Source organism: Moschus berezovskii, chromosome 6 (assembly GCF_049115385.1).
Source record: "Moschus berezovskii isolate FMDL1 chromosome 6, NW_MosBer_1.0, whole genome shotgun sequence".
NCBI classification, from domain to species: domain Eukaryota; kingdom Metazoa; phylum Chordata; class Mammalia; order Artiodactyla; family Moschidae; genus Moschus; species Moschus berezovskii.
In genome coordinates, this window is record NC_142465.1 from 61,437,934 (window position 1) to 61,452,074 (window position 14,141).

Below are 14,141 nucleotides of genomic sequence, written 5' to 3' on the forward strand. Positions count from 1 at the left end.
CTGTGACTCCCCTGCCTGGGCTGCGGGCGGGCTGGGGGCCGCCAGGCCGTGGGGAAGATGCGGGGAGAGGCTGAGCTTTGATTTGGAGACAGTGTCAGACCCGGACCGGGACTGGGGCCTGCGGCGGAGGGGGGCGGGGTGGGGGAGGGGCCGAGAAGGCCCGCCCCCACCTCGCTCCAGGGCTTGGCGTAAACAGGGACACCCGCGGGGACACGCCGGAGCTTGTCCGCCTGCCCAGGGCTTGGGGATGGAGCCCACCTTAGCACCCGCCCTGTCCTGCTTGCCTGGCACTGGGCGCGGGAGGGGCAGGCCCCGGTTAGGAGGGAGGTGAGTCACCAGCGGGTGGGGTTGAGGAAGGTCCACCCCCTTTCGTCCCAAGAGGTCGGGGCTCATTAATTTTTTTGTTTGGTGTTTTGTTTTTTTATACCTTCTGACTGGCTTCCCACCAAGTCGGGGTTTTAGATTCCGAGCAACGGGGATTTGGAATAAGATGAGGGACTCTTGGACCTGTGTTTCCAGGCCTCGAGTTCTTCTTCTGAGGTGTCTGCTGGGTCCCGGACCTTTGTCCTAGCCAGAGTCCACAAGGGACTCCTAGCTTGGAGTCCACGGGGCGCCAGGCGGCTCCCAGAGCCCAACACTATGCTTCTGGCCACTGCCCGCTTCTGGGCGGTGTTTTGCCGCTGTACTTCGGATGTCTGACTTTCTGATGTCTGGAAGTCGGAGTTCAGGGAGACAGCCAGCGACGCTGGCTGCCAGAAACTGACGTTAGAGTTGAGGGAGGCTTGCGCCACCCTTCTCCCTTTTAAAATTCTAGTCAAGGAAAGGCCCCACATCCTCACTCCAGTCAGGCCCTGGCAGAAAGCAGAGCAGCATGGAGGGCTTGTCTGTTGAGAGCAGCGACAGCCAGAGAAGAATCCAGAAGCAGCTAGACCTTTTCTCCAAACCAGAGCTTTCTCCAGGCGAGCTTTGCTCAGGGCCAAGGCCACCTGCCTTTAGTCTCCCTGTCCGGAAACCTTAGACTTGTTGCCAACCGGTCTTCTGGGCCTTTCTCTACCGATCTTGCAAACCTGGGCTCAGGACTTTTCATTTTACCTTTGAAATAGAGCTCAGATTTTTCCTCCGTTTCTACTGCCAGAGTTTTCTGGTCCGGGGTGGGGTCTTATTCATCCTTTCATCCAGACCTCATGGACTAACACATGTAACATGGGTCACAGGGCAGGAACTTACCAAAGGTTTTTAATGAACACCTATTAGGTTCCTTCTCCCAGAACCCGTTCCCCATATTGTCATCCAAGTAAAGTCAGACTGAAACAGAGTTCAGGGGACTCCCCTGATGGTCCAATGGATAAGACTCTGAGCTCCCAATCCCTGGTCAGGGATCTAAGATCCCATACACTGCAACTACTGAGCCTGACCACCACAGCTAGAGAGCCCACATACGCCGCAGCTAGAGAAGCCCAAGCACTGCAACGAAGACCCAGCACCACCCGAAAAAAAAAAGAAACAGACTTCAGGCAGCTTTGAAAGGAAAACGCTAGCTCGAGTGACCATACATAGCCCAAGAAGGTTGTGAGGGGGGGCAGCCCTGTTTCTCGGCTCTCCCTGATACCTCTCTTATGCAGGTGAATCTTCCTGAAACTGCTTCCTCTGTTTCTTCCTGGCTGGGGAACCTCTGTTGGGTGTCCATAGACAACAGAATGATCACATGTTAACTCTTCTCCCAGTCTTGGCCTTCCAGTATCTGGCCTCAGCCAGCACATGGACATTTCTCGCTTGCTACCTCCCAATCCCTGCTGTCTCCTGGATATGACTGTTTGTTTATTTTTAGTAACTTTATATTGTAAATAATAATAATACTTAGTGGTTGCAAAACTCAGAGTATAGGAAGGTACAAGGTGAAAAGTAAACTTGCCACACGTCACGCTCCCATCTTCAGTCCCACCCTCAGAATAACCACTACTAAGAGTTCCCTGGGTCTCCTTCCAAGAGAGTTTTTAAAAACAATGAACAGAATTCCCTGGTGGTCCAGTGGTTAGGATTCCATGCTTTCACTGCCAAAGGCCTGGGTTCAGTTCCTGGTCGGGGAACCAAGATACTGCAAGCTACTTGGTGCAGCCAAAATAAATAAATAATAAACAAATACAAATAAACATCTTTTAAAACTGCAAACAGCTCATTAAGTATATACTGTTCTGGAACTTGCTTTTTCTCAATTACCTCATCTTGATCCCTTTCCCATTGTACACACACACCTAAGTCGCTCTTTCCATGGACTACTTGGGATCTCCTTGCTTGGATATTCCATACTCTACTGGGATTGTTGGGCACTCGGGTCATTTCCAATGTGTGAAGTGCTGAGGTTGTCATCATAAGACGAGAGAATGCATAGTTCTACCTGAACCTTTACTTATGCTGTTCTCTCAGCTCCTTCCTACTCTCCTCAGCAAGGCTCTCCTGTTATTCCCACTCTGCCCATCTCTCCTGTACCAAGCTTGCCCTCAAGACAGCCTCAGTACCTAGAATTTGGCACTTAATTTTGCGATTTTTTGTCTACCATCAGACCATAAACTCACTATGGGCAGGTATCATGTCCCTTTACTTATTTGTATCCACACAGTGTTAAGACCTCTTGATTGTTAGATGGGTGAGCTTACAGGAGTGTTAGGGCTAGGGGTGTCTGCACTGGTAAAGGAGACCATCGTAATTAATTACCATCAAATGGGATGTGACTGTAAGGATTGTCTCCATATTTCTCCTATAGCACCCATTATGCAGTCCCTCTCTGCCTTGACTTCTTCTCTTTCTCCCCACTTCTACGCTAAAGAAGCTTTTCCATCTTCAAATCCTTGGGTTGGAATTATAACCAAATAGGGGAAACCAAGGAGGAATTAATTCTGTGCAATCTATGATCAGGTTATCAAGAATGGTGACAACAGGCAAATAAATTTGTGGAGGGAATACCTCGTTTTTTTTGGATCTCCCAGCAGATTATTAAACATGTCCCTTTCCTTCCCTGGTAGCTCAGAGGGGGTAAAGCATCTGCCTGCAATGCGGGAGGCCTGGGTTCGATCCCTAGGCCAGGGAAGATCCTCTGGAGAAGGAAATGGCAACCTACTCCAGTATTCTTGCCTGGAGAATCCCATGGATGGAGGAGCCTGGTAGGCTGCAGTCCATGGAGTCGCAAAGAGTCGGACATGACTGAGCGACTTCACTTTCCTTTCCACTTTCCTTTTCCTGAGTGTAACAGGCACTGAGAAGGGGGCATTAAGAGGGCAGCCCTGGAATTGAATGTCAGGCCAGAGACTGGCACCACCTAGCGGTCAGATAAAGAAGTGTAAACAGGAAAAATGGGAAGGGTGTGTTGGAAGATGGGAAGAGAACCAAGACTTATTGAGTACTTTCCATATACCAAGACCACGCAGTAGATTTTACATGGATTATTCATTTAAGTTTTACAACTACCTCGTGGCATAGGTGTTATTTTCAGTTTGTAGATATGGAAACAGTCTCAGAAAAGTTGAGAAATCTGCCTCAAATCACAGTGTGGATTGGAGCCCGGTTTCCTTTCATTTAAAAAACATTTATTAGGTACCTCATATGTGCCAATTACATTGGTAGGCACTAGAGATGAGATAGAAACACGCAGTCTCAGCCTTCAAGGTGTGTGCAGGTTAATAGGGTTGAGCAACTAGATCAGTGACAATTACAACAAAGGACCTTAATGCCTAGGATAAAGGCACACGGCACAGAGGGCCATGGGAACCAGGGCAGGATACCTATCCCAGATAAGAGGGTCAAAGCAGGGCAGAGTGGATGATACTAGGCTATGTGTTGAAAGAGAGGAAGGAGATGCAAACAATGACAGAAGGAAAGGGTGTTTTAGGCTGCAGGACAGGCAAAGACATGTAGGCATGAAGAAATTTGAAACACTGAAGGCAAATGTGCTATGGTGGAAGCTTAAGGTACTTGTTGGGAAGATAATGGATGAAGTATCAGAGAGCCGAATCACAAAAGGTGACGTTAGCCACACTAAGGACTTAGAATTTTTATCTGAAAGTACAGGGGGGATTCCCTGGTGGTCCAGTGGTTAAGACTTTGCACTCCCAATACAGGGGGCCTGGGTTCGATCCCTGGTCAGGGAACTAAATCCCACGTGCCACAACTAAGACTCCATGCAGCCAAATAAACAAAAAATAAATATTGAAAATAAATGAAAGTAGAGGGGAACCAGGTGAGAAATTGATGAAGCCCTTAATGCACCAGCCTCAGAGCTGAAGAGGAAGAGGATTCCAGGCTAAAGAGGCAGGATCAAGTATATTAATTCGTTTATCATGTTGGCCTAGAAGATAGTAACACGGAAAGCTGGGTCTAGAAACTGTGGCTCACATTAGAATGTCCTCAAGTTTTCAGATTTTGGCAGCACATTTAAATCAACTGGGGAGCTTTCAAAATCCCAATGCTAACAGAAAAATAAAAGTAAAAACAATTAGCCAATGCCAGAGGACTTTACTACTTGACTTCGAGACTTGTAGGCTATGATAATAAAGACACTATAGTTCTGGCATGGGGTCTGACAAACATATCCATGGGATAAAATAGAGAGCCAGAAATAGACTAACACACTTAACGGTCATTTAATTGTTGGAGAAGACTCTTGAGAGTCCCTTGTACTGCAAGGAGATCCAACCAGTCCATTCTAAAGGAGATCAGTCCTGGGTACTCATTGGAGGGACTGATGCTAAAGCTGAAACTCCAATACTTTGGCCACCTCATGCGAAGAGTTGACTTACTGGAAAAGACTCTGATGCTGGGAAAGATTGGGGGTGGGAGGAGAAGGGGACGACAGAGAGTGAGATGGCTGGATGGCATCACCGACTCGATGCACATGAGTTTGCGTGAACTCCGGGAGTTGGTGATGGACAGGGAGGCCTGGCGTGCTGTGATTCTCCGCAAAGAGTCGGACATGACTGAGCAACTGAACTGAACTGAACTGAATCCCTTCTTAAATTCGGCTTGTGCTGGGTCTTAGTTGTGGCAGATGAGGGTCTTCGATTTTCGTTGCAGCATGTGTTGCAGTGTGCAAACTCTTAGTTGGCCTGTGGGATCTAGTTTCTCAATCAGAGATCAAACCAAGTTCCCCTGCTTTGGGAGCTCAGAGTATTAAGCCACTGGACTACTGGGCCAGGGAAGTCCCAAAGGTCATTTAATCTTGAGGAAGATGTCAAAGCAATCCACTGGGGAAAGGGATATCTTTTCAACAAACTGTGTTGGAACAATAAGTGATCACGATCCCTACCTCACATCATATGCAGAAATTAATTCAGATTAATCATAGACCTAAGCCATAACAGCTAAAATCATAAAGTTTTTAAGTGAAAACACAGAATATCTTCCTGACTTGGAAGTAGGTAAAAATTTATGTTATAGAAAACAATAACCATAAAAGAAAACAAATTGATGTAGGAAACATCAAAGTTGAAAACGTCTGTTTATCAAAAGACACCATTAAGAAAATGTAAGCCAGAAAATAAGCAAAATATTGATCTCACAAAGAACTGGTATTCAGGATACATAAAAACTCCTATAACACAGTAATAATAAAAACACCCCATTTTTAAAAATGGACAAACCATTTGAACAGATACATCATAAAAGAACATGTATGAATGCCCAAAAAGCACATGAAAAGTGCTCAATATCTCTAGTCATCAAGAAAATGCAAATTAAAACCACAGTGAGATAATTCTCCACATTCACGAAAATGGTTTAACATTTAAAAACTGACAATACCAAACGTTACTGAGAACATAGAGCAACAGGAATTCTCTTAACAGTGTTGGGAATGTACTATAAATTTGGAGTAATATATAGCAGTTTCTTATATTAAGCATATACCTACCCTATGACCCAGCAATTATACTCTTAGTTATTTATTCAAGACAAGGGCAAACATATGGTTACACTAAGATTCGAAGAATGTTCATAGTAGTTTTCTTCATGTTAGCCAAAAACTGGCTGCTGCTCAAGTGCCTATCTTTTTTTTTTAAAAAGGACTAAGCATCTGTGGTATATCTCTACCATGAGATATTAGTAATAAAATGGACACATTATGGATGCACACAACACAATAAATCTCAAGACACAGTGAGTAAAAGAAGCCAGACATGAAAGCATATCCTGCTTTATTCCATTTATATGAATTCTAAAATAGACAAAACAAACCTATGGTGGAAAAAATCAGAACAGTGGCTCCCCCAGGGGGTGGGTTGAGAATAATGATGTACATCTTGGTAGGAGTGTAGATGTCACACAGAAATGAAGTGGTAGGGCAAGGATTTGAACCCAGTTGGCCTGGCCCCAGAGGCCATGGTTTTAACTCCCATGTTACATTGCTTTTCTCCACGTGTGCTGCAGCCTCAGGTATGGATGAGATTACACAGGAAGGATAGCCTGTGAAGACAGGAGACTGAGAAGGAGCCCCAAGACAGGCAGGAGGAAGACTGGGAGAGAGGGGCCGTGAAAACCAGTGGGGGAAGTGCTTATTCAAAAGTGGCTAACAGTGTTGAAAACTGCTGAACGGCCCACCAAGAGAAGGGCAGGGGCAGGTCATTATTCTAGGAGGGCATGCGTGACATGGGCCAGAACAGTTTCATTGGACTGGTGGAGGCAGTAGGCAGCTTGCAGTATTCTGAGGAGGTGAGGAAGGGAAGACAGAGAATGTGAATAACTTTCCCAAGAAGTTTGGCTGCTCCAGGGAAGAGAGAAAGGCAAGACAGTAATTAGAGTGCTAGTTAGAGGGCTAGAATGTCCCTGCAGAGGCTCAGTCCTGACCACAGCTGACTCCATCCAGAGACGCCTGCCTTGGCCCACCCACCAGGGCTGCTACTTATCCTTCTGTGAGGTGAAGGTCTGTTGGCCACAGTTAGCCCCTGACAGCCACACGGCTTCATTTGAGAACTTGGGATCAGCTGACACCACCATTGCTCATATCCTGTCATTCTTGGCAGGCCTCAGTGGGCGTCTACCCTTCTCTGCTCAGCCTAGTTCTTCCTCTTCCTGACCACCCTGTGCTGCTCCCCAGTCCCTTCCTTGTACAAGGCCCTGGGCCACTCTTGGCTCAGATTAGCCTTGTCCCTCTTTACTTGTCTGAAACATGGCTCTTCCCTGAGGACACTTTTTTTTTTTAAATCATTTATTCTCCCAAGTGAACAAGTCAGGTGACTGTGAGAGCATGGACAGTCAGCCTGCTCTGTGCTCACCATTTCTTATAGTCAGTGTGGCTCCACCAAAGTCTCAGGAATGCATTGAGCAGCAAGTAACAGAAGACCCAATTAAAGTAGACTGAACAAAGAGTTCTAGAACAGACCCAGGACTGCTTGATTCATTAAGAGTTTTCTGCCTCTTCACACTGTTACTCTGTCCTCAATGGCTGATGGTCTCTTTCCTCAGATGTCACATGTAGTCTTGATAATGAAGAAAAACAAAATCTTTCCCAAGCTCCCCACAAACTCCTATTAGCCAGGACAATGGAAACACCATGATTGGTAAGACCAATGAGATTCATCCCCTAAATGCATGGGAGGGGAGCACCTGTATATAATCCAGACTTTGCCAACAAGGGAGAAAGACTGCTGAGCAGGCATCATCAATGCTTGCCTTGATAGTCATACAAATTCCTCTTCCTTTTAAGGGTCAGCTATTATACTTTGGCCACCTCATGTGAAGAGTTGACTCACTGGAAAAGACTCATGCTGGGAGGGATTGGGCGCAGGAGGAGAACGGGACGACAGAGGATGAGATGGCTGGATGGCATCACCGACTCGATGAACATGAGTTTGAGTGAACTCCGGGAATTGGTGATGGCCAGGGACGCCTGGCGTGCTGTGATTCATGCGGTCACAAAGAGTCGGACATGACTGAGAGACTGAAATGAACTGAACTGAACTGAACTGATTTCACCCTCCATTGAGAAGATGTGTAGCATATTGCTTAAGGGTAACAGTGCTTATGCCAGACTAACTGGATACAAATCCCAGCTTACTTGCCAGCTCTTTGGCTGTGGGCAGATTACTTAAACTTTCCACATTGCAGCTTCTTGATCTGTAAAACAAGGACTATTAGGACTATCCAATAGAACTTTCTGTGATGATGGAAGGGAATGACCCATGTCTGTGCTAATACAGTACCCACTAGCCATATGTGGCTGCTGAGTGTTTGAAATGTGGTGAGTACATGTGAGGGATTGTTTTTTAATGTTTGTTTATTTATGAATGTATGTGGCTGCACTGGGTCTTTCTTAGTTGTGAAACATGGGAAGTTTAGTTGCAGCATGTGGGATCTAGTTTCCTGACCAGGGATGGAACCTTGGCCGCCTGCACAGGGAACGTGGAGTCTTAGCTGCTGGACTACGAGGGAAGTCCCAAGAACTGTTTTGTTGTTTTTTTTTTTTAATGAAAATTAAATAGTCACATTTGACTAGTGACTTGGCTTCCCTGATAGCTCAGTTGGTAAAGAATCTGCCTACAGTGCAGAAGACCCTGGTTCGATTCCTGGGTTGGGAAGATCTGCTAGAGAAGGGATAGGTTACTCACTCCTGTGTTCTTGGGCTTCCCTTGTGGCTCAGCTGGTAAAGAATCTGCCTTCAATGAGGGAGACCTGGGTTCGATCCCTGGGTTAGGAAGATCCCCTGGAGAAAGGAACAGCTACCCACTCCAGTATTCTGGCCTGGAGAATTCCATGGATTTTATAGTCCTTGGGGTCACAAAGAGTGGGACATGACTGAGCGACTTTCACTTCACCACACTGGGCACATAGTTCTAATTCATAGTACTGTTGTAGGATAAAATGTACAGTACTTGGATGATTTAAAAAGCAGGAATTGAAGTAACACATAAACTCTCATTAAATGTTAGTTATTACTTTTGCAGCCACCCACTGATGTCCTGGTCATTTGCCAACTCTCCTTGAAGAAAGACTATGGCATCTGATTCACCGTCTTCCTTGCCACCTCAGGTCTTTAGCAAACCCGGGGGGCTTCAATGTTCATGCAGGTAGTCCAGCGGCACCCTGGTCTCTTCAGCTCCAGGGAGTCACCTCCATTTTGCCATAGGCACTCACTCCCATAGCCACAACCTCTACCATACCCTCCCAGGAGAGTGAGCTCAGTGGAATCTCACCCCTTTGTCTCTGACCACAACATGCCAACCTTTCAATTCCTTCCTTCCCTTGCCCCCAGGAAGTCTGATCTTTAGGTTGGTTGAGACTTCCAGTTCCTTGACTCTATTCTTCCCTTTCCCACTGGCTCTTGTCTTTACTTCTCTCCCTAACCAGGTTGATTCCACAGTGCTTCACTTCTCCTCCTCCTCCATATGGTCCCCTTCTTCATTATTATTAACCTTCTGAACAGTTCTCCTGGTTTCAGATTTACTGTTTAAATCCATTCTCCACACTGCAACCAGGGTGGTTTCTCTACCAAATCTCATCTTATTGCTCACCTGCCCTAATTCCTCTGCTGTTCCCCATTCCCACCTACTACCCATTTCCAGAAGGTACCATGCTCCCACAGCATCCATACTTTTGCACATGCTAGACTCCCTTCCTGATTTACCTCTCCTCCTGTTCTTGGTCGGAATAACTTCTTCTTTTCCCTTTAAGATTCAGTTTGGGCATCACCTCCCTGATCTCTCCTGTCCCCTGCCCAGTTTAGGTGCCCCTCCCATGGCACCCTGTGCTTCACTGGAGTCACAGTCCTAATGATGCTGGGCATTGATATAAGATATCATTGTTAACAAACCTGACTCCCTGTCTTGGCTATGAGAGCCTGAGAACAGACACCCAACAAATTGTTACTGAATTCACTGGACATAATTTTGGGAGGATTGCTTGCTACCAGTTCAATTCACTTTTTTAAAGGTGGAGGGATTTGAATGTGTTTGTATGTTGAGGGTTAAGAGCTATAATAAGGAATTGCCTGGTGGTCGAGTGCTTAGGACTTGGCACTTTCACAGCTGAGGGTCCAGGTTCAATCCCTGGTTAGGGAACTAAGATCCTGCAAGCTGTGAGGTGTGACCAAAAGAAAATGACCTGCAATAATTAGTGAATGAGAGGCTGGAGATCTGGAGGACGGAGGGGCAATGACTGGAACAGTGCCTGGGGAGGCACGTGAGGTCCTGAGCACAGATGGAGGAACAGCCTTCTGGCAGGGGCAGAGTCAGGCTCTCCTCTGAGCCTGCAGGGAGGGTGCAAGTGCTGATGAAATGTCTGTTGGCAGGGAGCAGGAAACTGGAGTAGTTTCCAGCTGACAAGTCTCTGTTTCCTCTAATCTAAATGGTGAGTTGGGATCAAGGTGAATGGAAATTTGGGGGGAAGAGCAAAGGCCTGGGAGACACAGCTGCCTAGGGACCCAAAGCCGCTTCCCACACATCTGTGAACTTTTCCTCCGATCCCTCAGTCTTCCACCCACAAATCCCAGGCCGCTGTCCAGTGCTCCTGAATGTGGCCTGCATTTATCTTGGCTGTGAAATGTACTAAGCTCCTGCCATTAATCCATCACTAAGTTTAGTCCTAATATAAGAGAGTATATGTAAAACAGCCCACCCCAGGTACACAGTAAACTCGAGTAAATGGTAGTCTTTGCATTGACTAGCAAGGATAAACTGTTGTTTTTTTTTTAGCTGCATAGCAGCGTTTACAGGATGATACATGCTCCTGCCCTTCAGGAGCTTATTTCCTTGTCAGAGAAGGATATACCCATATTATAATTAAAAAGCAATACAAAGTGATATGTGATAGTTACTGTCTGGTCACTAAATCATGTCTCTCTCTTTTTTTTGTTTTTCGTGTCCAACTCTTTTGCCACTCCATGGACTATAGCCCGCCAGGCTCCTCTGTCCATGGGATTTCCCAGGCAAGAATACTGGAGTGGGTTGCCATTCCCTTCTCCAGGGCATCTTCCTGATCCAGGGATTGAACCTGTGTCTCCTGCATTGGCAGGTGGATTCTTTATCACTGAGCCATCAGTGAAGCCCCGTGTGATGGTTACCAACATCCAAATGGTGCTTTGTTTTTGATCACAACCAGCATTGAAAAGTATCTTTTCCATCAAGACCTAGAACTCAAATAAATATATAAAAGTGAAACAAATTTCATTAGACACTACTTATTCTTACTTTGTGTCATGCATTTTGGTATTTTCTATTGTATTCTACTTTGTTTTCAAACAGTGGTGGTCAAGGCTCACTGTGATGGGTTGAACTGTGCCTCTCAAAAATTCATATATTAGTATGTTGAAATCATATATCCCTCAAAAATTCATATTCATAGAAGGTACCCTCAGTCCCTCAGAATGTGACCTTATCTAGAGACAGGGTCTTTAGATGTAATCCTTAGGATGGGCCCTAATCCAATATGACTGGTGTCTTTAGAAAAAGGGGAAATTTGTGAATTCATTGGCAGTCCAGTAGTTAGGACTTGGTGCTTTCATTGCCGGGGCCCTGGGTTTGACCTCTGGTCTTGGAACAGGATCCTATGTGGCTTGGCAATAGAGGGGGGAAATTTGGAGACAGACTTGCATGCAGGGCGAATACCACATGAACAGGAAGATGGCCATCCACAGGCCGAGGAGAGAGGCCTGGAGTGAGTCCTCTCAGTTCTCAGAGGGGACCAAGCCTTCCAACACATTGATTTTAGACTTCTAGCCTTTGGTACTCTGACAGAGTGAATTCCTTTGGTTGGTTAACTCCCTGCCTCAGCAAAAAAATACAATCACCTGATTGATTTCGTGACTCACTATTGGGTTGCAACCTGCAGTTCCCAGACTGCAACATTCCTTTTTCTCTGCTTTTCCTCCTGCATTCTTCACAGCCACTGGTGGGATGGCAGGGCCTGGAAGTGGGTGAGGCAAGCAAGGAACCAACTCTCAGGGTCACGCAGGTGGGGGTGTCGTTACCAGTAGTCTTGCCAACTCCACAATTATACGACCTGAAGGTGAGTACCTCCTCCAACTCAGCACCTTCAACACCTCACCCTGGCCTAGGCTGTGTCAAGTGGGTACAATCCTTGTCTCCATTTGAAAGGTTGACACACAGTCACAAGGCTTTTAAGTGGAGTTTAACCCACGTCAGATATGCCTGTAATTCCTCTGATGACATCACAGTCTCCCCGTCTGTGCGGTCAGTTAGAGAAGATGATAATAAATACTGTGTTACTACTTGTGTGTGCTTCTCACCTTCCTATCCCCAAAAGCAGTCAAAGTTAAAGACTCACGTTCATGCCTCCTCTCCTCTTGCCGAACTTCTGGGGGACATGGCCTTCCGGAGACCCTTAGGTGGCAAGGCCTGAGTTTAGACAATGTCTCTGGATGTCAGCAGGCAGAGGGGGTGCCCTGGAGCGCACACAGAATGCATGTGTCATGAGCGCCTTTGTGCACACATTGCGATTGATCGCAGCACTGCCAGCCGTATAAACCCAAGGACAGGGTCCCCGCCTGCCATCTTCGCCCCAGCTCTCCCTCCTCTCCAACTGGCTGCCTTCCAGACACAATAAACATATAAACACACACCTCCAACAGTCTCTGCCTTTGTGGAATTAATATTACCCTCAAATCTGGGGATCCTATGTAAGATAGAGGCTCTTCTGTCTTTCTCCTTCCTGGCTAGTTCTGGGACAATAAAATAGTGTCTAATGTTTACTGTGTACCAGGCATCATTCACATGTATTATTGCATTTCACTCTCACAACTTTGTAAGTTAAGGCTATTATTTGCTCCATTTTACAGACAACAAAACTGAAGCACAAATAGTAAACAGCCCAGAGTTGTGCAGCTTGCACTGTTGGCAGGATCTGAACCCATGCAGCCTGTCTCCAGAGGCCAAGTTCTTAACTCCTACCCTCTGCCTGGCTGGGCACTCGGACCTGCACACACTTGCCCATCCACGTGGATGGGAGGGGGAGGAGCCAGGTTCTGGGAATCAGTTCGGACACCAGGGGGCAGCATAAGCCTGGCTTTGGCCCCTGAGCCCAGCCCTGTTTGGGGAGAGAGGGGAGTAGAAACCGCCTCCCACCTTTCACCGCCCCTCAGAGACCACCCTTTCCCCATACCGGTCTCTCAAGTTTGGGGGCTTGAAGGTCCCTTGGCCTCCTCCAGCTCTTCCTTCAGCCAAAGCTTCAAAAACCATCCACTAGTGACAATGACTCAGAAGCTGAGCAAGCCTTGTGTGTGTGAGTGTGTGTCCTTGTGACTGCATGTGGCTCTGAGTGCTGACACGTCTGTGAGGCTGCCTGCGCGCGTGTGTAAGCATGTGTGTGTGTAGGAGGGGGTGTCCTTCTGGCTGGGGAAGTTGCGTACATGCACGTTTATTTCTGGGTGTGTCTCAGTATTTACCCCAGAAACAAATAGGAACTTCGCCAAGGTTGCACAGCAGACTCAAACTTGTCCCTTGGGAACCTACAGGCGGCTACTCCAGCTTGCTGCTGGCTCCTACCTGGGTCTCCGGAGTAGTACCCCATGAGGAGACGGCAGAAAGGATTTTCAGTCCCAGGCACCCCTGGAGGCCTACAGGATTGTTAGCTTCACGGCCCCCTCCCCCACTCCCTCCCATCAGCGGGTCACGAGACCTCTAGGGCGTTCCCCACCCAGCAGGGAGGGGGACCGAGGAATCCCAGCTCCCCAGCGGCTTTCAGGGTCTTCCACTGGAGGGAGCGCAGAGCCTAGAGGGATTTCTTTATCCAAAGGCCCCCCGCCGCAGGGGAGCCCAGTCCCTCGTGAGCCCAAACCCCCGGTCCTTGCAAGAGTTTGAGTATGGGAGCTGCAGTTTGGGGTGGCATGTCTCTGCTTAATATTAGGTGACTTTCTGGAGAAAAGTTGATTGTTTTTGATGGGGGACAGAGTGGGGATCAGCGTTTCCTCCAGTCTGGCGCCAGGGGCCCCCAAGCCCCAGTCCTGGCTCCCCCTCCCAGCCCATGCTCCCCTACTCCATACCAGAGGCACACATGCTCACCCCACTTTCTTCCTCTTCCTCCTCCAGCCCACTTTCTCTTCTCTGTGTCGTCAGAGCTCCAGGGAGGGACCTGGGTAGTCGGAGAAGCCGGAAACAGCGGGCTGGGGCAGCCACTGCTTACACTGAAGAGGGAGGACGGGAGAG

The 14,141-nt window shown here is 47.4% G+C and overlaps 1 long non-coding RNA gene across 3 annotated transcripts; it reads right to left on the reverse strand.

Annotated features, from left to right (window-relative positions):
* Positions 1–4,827: 4,827 nt before the first annotated feature.
* LOC129536423 (uncharacterized) lies at positions 4,828–14,116 on the reverse strand. Of its 3 annotated transcripts, none has more exons than XR_016037613.1 (3): positions 13,998–14,116; positions 12,265–12,382; positions 4,828–11,883 (listed from the first exon to the last, which is right to left on the reverse strand). It is a non-coding gene; the product is annotated as an uncharacterized LOC129536423 (long non-coding RNA). The 3 variants fall into 3 exon arrangements; XR_008681808.2 differs by having other exon boundaries at positions 4,828–12,163; XR_008681807.2 differs by having other exon boundaries at positions 4,828–11,107; positions 11,768–12,382.
* Between the last annotated feature and the right edge of the window lie 25 nt (positions 14,117–14,141).